The sequence below is a fragment of the Meleagris gallopavo genome, chromosome 4 (assembly GCF_000146605.3).
Source record: "Meleagris gallopavo isolate NT-WF06-2002-E0010 breed Aviagen turkey brand Nicholas breeding stock chromosome 4, Turkey_5.1, whole genome shotgun sequence".
NCBI lineage: Eukaryota > Metazoa > Chordata > Aves > Galliformes > Phasianidae > Meleagris > Meleagris gallopavo.
This window is the reverse complement of record NC_015014.2, coordinates 925,050-930,626: the sequence shown is the minus strand read 5'-3', so window position 1 is coordinate 930,626 and position 5,577 is coordinate 925,050. Positions and strand designations below refer to the sequence as shown.

Genomic DNA, 5,577 nt, shown 5'->3' with positions numbered 1-5,577 from the left:
TTTTTTTTTTTTTTTTACATAAGAACTCTTTCATCATACAATTTTGCACACAGTAAATATTGATAAAATGGCTACAAACAAGAAAAAGTGATGATTTGAGACAAGGCAGAATACTTGGTATCCTGAAGGTACACAAGCTCCCTGACAGCTATACTGCCACTTAGAAAGCTTTGGCATCACTTTGAGAAATCAGAATTGTAACTGGAACTCTTCCTACCAAAACTCTGCTCTGGGTGTGTCACCTTCAACACATCACAACAGCCACTACAAAGACCACCTCTAGGACTTCTTCCATGATAGGCATTGTTTCTTCTGGGACTTCTGCCACCATTGTGCTTAACTATTCTTGGCATACCAAGGATGGAAAAAGTGCTCATTAATTTGAAGAGCCCAGTCAAAACAATCTTAATGACAAAATAACACTTCTGCACTTAGAAACCTAGCGCGATTCTGATCTCACTGATAGGAGTTTGTTGAGCTTAACTCCATTCCAAGAGAAACATTATTAAACAGACTTATATGTGTCAAAGACGGAATTGGTGAAACCAGAATCATCACCTTTGCATCTCTTTTACGTTAAGATTACACGATCACCACCCACTGCATTACTTAACACGGGGTTTGTGTTTTCAAAATGCCTACCCTTATCCATGTGTTTCACAAAGATGCTTTGCTTCAAGAACTTAAAATATTGATTCAATATTCCCTCTCTTCTCAATTAAAAAAAAGTAGACTTGTGGATGTTATGCACGGTCTAGAGATATTTTAAACAGCCAACTGGGAAAAACATAAATTATATTAAGTTACAAGATTAGGGGAAAAAAAAAAATGGGAATCTGTCCAGGAAAATGACGTCCTGGGTAAAGTAAATAGGTATATTTATAGACTTCAGAGCTCTGAGCTATTTCCCAGTTTTACAGGCTGGAAATGAGAATGTTTAATGTAGGTTTTCAAAACAAGATAATCCTAGAAGATACAGATAACAAATGTGCGAGTTTTTTGTTACTAATACAAATACTAAAAATATTATGAAAAACACAAAGCTAGAACCATTTTGCTTCCTTTTACATAAGTGGACTAAAAGGAATGGTATTTACAATGTCATTTCTTTTAAAAGTTTCATTTGTAAGAGTGAGTAATACGTTTGTAACACCTGGTGTCCTGACAGATCTAAAAGTAATTCAGCGTTCTGGGAAAAGTGCAAAGTACCTAAAGAGATACCGCCTGCATACTTACACCACATTCCATAGTATGGCAATATTTCTTTCTAACCAGGCCTTTTCCAGATTAATTATAGAGCTTGGCATCCGCACAGCCAAAAATCCTGACATCCATCCAGACCCCTCTGCTGTGGGGAGCTGAGGGAGCAGCAAATGCACTGCCCTGACTCTACAAATGCTGCGAATCATAGCCTCCAGGCCCACGGAGAATCACCTATTCAACATCTGCTACAAGAAGACTTCATAATAATTGTTTAGAACTTTGGAATGCTATGAGATAAAGACTTAGGAACATAAACAGTAAATGTTACTACTTAAAGCTGATTTCTGGATAAACACTGTTAAGAGGTGTAATGGATGGAAAGAATTAATCTATTGTCCTTTCAATACTAATGGCTTTCCAAAGCATATTTCTGAGCTCTATTTATACTCAATCTGTTGGTTTTCTTTCAATTATTACGAGATTGACTGACTGGAACACTCCACCTTTAGCACTGCATAGAGGTGCACAGTGCTCCGGATGCAGGAAATAATGAACTTTCAAAGCTTTTCACAGACCACTGCGATTAATTATAAGTGGGTCCTACACAGCCCAGAAAAAACATAGACTTCCACGTATAAAACCATTGCGAAGATTTCTCTTCTAAAAGGTACTAAAGACAGCGTGCCTGTAACATCTTTGAGCATGACAGAATCAGTAATTTTGGCTAAAGCAAAGCAGAAATTCTTTGTAATAAATTCGTTGTGGGCTAAGAAAGGCGAACGCAGAGCCAGCTCACAGCAGCTCAACAACGCAGGAGAGAAGATTGACAAGGAAGTCATTACCAACACTGTGAAATATAGTTAGACATCTCTATATGGTAATATCCATAACCTGCATGAAAGGAACCTGGATTTCTACAGTTCTTGAATGAGGAGTGCATAAGAAAGGAATAGGAAACCGAACAACTAGATGGAAAAATCCCAAAGGCATTAAGAAGATAAAACAACAACAAACATTAAGTCGTAGGCACATCCAAATCTACACTTAAGATGTCTAAAAGGAGTTCAGCAGCAAGCTTCTCTTGCAAATCAACCCTTGCTGAGAAACACCACCAAAAATAAATGGAAGGGCTATCTGCTATCTAACACTCCAACTGTACGTGATACTTAAGTAAGGTTCAGAGCAACATGAGTGAAGCTCACCCAGAGTGTGGTGAGGCACTGGAACAGGTTGCCCAAGGAGGCTGTGGATGCCCCATCCCTGGAGGCATTCAAGGCCAGGCTGGATGTGGCTCTGGGCAGCCTGGGCGGCTGGTTGGCGACCCTACCAATGGCAGGCAGGTTGAAATTATTTGATCTTTGAGGTCCTTTTCAACCCAGGCCACTCCATGATTCCATGAAGTTTGAACCTTTACCACATTTCTCTGCTTCTCACTGAGGCTACAGGATGCAACCTGTCTTTGAGAGCACACAATCTGCTTCCTTCCCTTAAGGCAACTGATTCTTTCGGTTTGAGGACAGATTCTAGCTTGCTTAGATAGCATACAACTATTCAATTTTTTATTTTGGTCAGTATCGGTTGGTCAATATGTAATTCAGTCTGGGTTATGAAATGTAGTTTTAAACTCCAGCTTTGGATTTATTCCTTTCTAATAAGCCTTTCTGTGGAATGGATCCCTATAATAATGGAAGAGCATTAATTAGCTGTCCAACTGGCTAGTGAGGCCATTTACATAATTTCTATTTTAAATGGATGGCACTGCCTCAGAGCAGAGAATAATTATACGTAATGCTAAAACTAATTCAAAAGGTTTCATGAATTTTGGATGCCCAGTTTGAGACAGGCACTGCTCTTTCAAGGTACTCAGCACTTCTATGGCCAAAACACAGCTTTCACAGCCTTTACATGCCACCATGTCAGTACAGTTTAAAAGAAAATGACAGCTATGTCGTTTACTTGGCTACCCTAAATTGAACAGTTTTTCTGCCACTCCAACTAAACCCCAACTCAATTTGAGGAGAGGAGATTTCTGCTTACATTATACCAAGAGAACTACGCCATGATAATTACCCAGCTCCCCATGTTCCACTGTTTTAACCATAACAGGACAGTTATAGCAAATTCTGATGAGTGAACAAGCCCAGATGCGTGGTAGCTGACAACGCATAAGGTTTTGAAGGTTACAAGTGGTTGCCTTTTGCTCTCCACAGTGCTCACTACCATTCACTGAACTCATGCCAACACTTTACTACCCAGCTGGCTCCCCAGAACTTGAGTGTTAGCATTTAAGAGCATGTGTGGACAGCACTACGCCAGGCTGACCCAAAAAAGGCAAAGGCAGGAGGATGCCTTGATTCCACACTAAGCACTGAACAACAGGAAAATACTACTATTTCTTGTTTTCTGCATCCCATACTAAGGCAAAGAGCACATGCACGTTTTGCCAATGTTCAAGTTTCCATTCAGATGTTCCTTTCTAAAATCAACTTAAAAAATGATTTTACCTCTAAGCGTTTTGTGTTTGCAAAAAACGGAGCTTTCAGCTTCTGCCGAGTTATTCTGTACTCACAGGCTACTTGTTTGGTGTGGTCTTCTACCACAGTAACAGAAAAATGATGGAGACTCCAGTTGAGAGATCATCCCATTTCATTTCCCTAAAACAATCTTCCAGATCGTTTACACAGGAAAAATACTGATTTATTTTACACTGTTGTGATGAAGCCTTTTAATGTGCTTCTTAATATGATATTCAAGTTTTCATTTCTATTCTTGACAATATATCTGAAAGTGTTACAGTTTGGCCATCTAATACAGAGTACATTTAGATTTAGGAGCCTGTGGGAAAATCTTGTATTCATTTAAACAAACAAGAGGGAAAAGACAGACTACATGCATATGTCCTACTGACAACAACTTGAGACACCTAAACTAAAAGGTACTTAATGCCTAGAAGAGGACCTCCATACCATCTTCTAAAACAGCACAACCGGTATAATTTGTTCCAGTAGGATATATAGCAGTTTGCTTGCTGGTTTCTAAACTGTACAAAAAACTAACACTCAAAGCAAGTGATAGTGAATACAAACCCAGTTGCAAACATATTTTGCATAAGCAGCTAGGGCAGCTGTTGTGTAAACACTGCCTCTTTCTCATAGATCATTTTCTACTCCTCTGTTTGTGCCTTGTTACAATACTGTTCATTCTAGAAAGCCATCTTCTCTGTGAGTTAATAGCAGAGCCTGCCTCTTGAACACCAGAAGACGAGGCTTCCCAGCTGAAAGACAGCAGCATGTCCCAACAGCTTCCTGAACTTACACAACTGACAGTTAGTCAAACATTTTATACCTTGTCATTACATTCTTCCAAAACATTACATGAGTAGTGCTGACGTTGGCTTTAGGTGATCTTCAGTACTGCAGTAGGTATGTGCAAAAATGAGAAGTAGGATGTGCAAAGACATCCATGCAATCCACAGAACTACATTTGCAAAGTATAGTTTATAGATTAACAGTCTTGGATCCCTGGGATGGAACAGTGGCCACCTGCTGAACCAGAACTGTGGGTGCTCCATTTCTGATGATTTCAAAGACATAGCTTGAAAAAAAATGATAGCTAAACCCTGATACAGGTAATGGTGTTGGCTGGAACAGAGTGTGGGCTGGACGACCTCCAAAGGCAGCTTCCATCCAACATTTTGTCATGCTCTGATAAGATTAATCCATTTCAATGAATGGACTCGTGAAAAAAAGCCAACCATCATGGTCACCAAAACCTCCCACTCGAGGGCACCCAAAAATTGTGTCAGATCAACAAGACAGCTGCACTGACAATATTAACACAGGCCCACAATAAACTGGATAGAACAGCGTAGAAGACGTCCAACTGAAAGAAGGCTGCCTTCTCCAAGTTAGATAATCAACTTCTCCCTTAAAACATACAATATCAAGAGACACATTAAGCTGCTTCATCTAACTATGTACACTGCATTAGTGTAAGCATTTGTCCTTTTAAAATGTATATCTTATACTCGTGGCTATGCATCAGTGCTACTGTATTCACGGTCACTAAACGAGCAGCACAAGCAACAGTCTCAGCATGAAGATGCAGGAAATCCCAATCCCATAATTTCTCATTAGTTAAAAACGAGGACATTCGTTGCCATTCCTCACGGGTCGGACCCAAGAAAGCAGGTCCCACAGAAGGCAGGCAAGCAAACAGGCAGACTTACTTGATGTCCTCCCAGACCGCGGGCCCGTAGTTCCGGATGACGAGCAGCTCCAGGGCGTGATTGACGAAGCCGTACTGCGGGCAGGGCGAGGCGGCGGGGCGGTCAGACACCGGACGGAGCCCAGACACCGGACGGAGCCCAGACCC

At 40.6% G+C, this 5,577-nt stretch overlaps 1 protein-coding gene across 1 annotated transcript in view; it reads right to left on the bottom strand.

The window, feature by feature from the left end:
- GUCY1B1 (guanylate cyclase 1 soluble subunit beta 1) overlaps positions 1 to 5,560 on the bottom strand; it is a 38,580-nt gene extending 33,020 nt beyond the window's left edge. Inside the window, exon 1 of the mRNA XM_010709434.3 lies at positions 5,432 to 5,560. The gene's annotated coding sequence lies outside the window, so the exon portion shown is untranslated. The remainder of the gene's footprint in view (positions 1 to 5,431) is intronic.
- Positions 5,561 to 5,577: the final 17 nt, after the last annotated feature.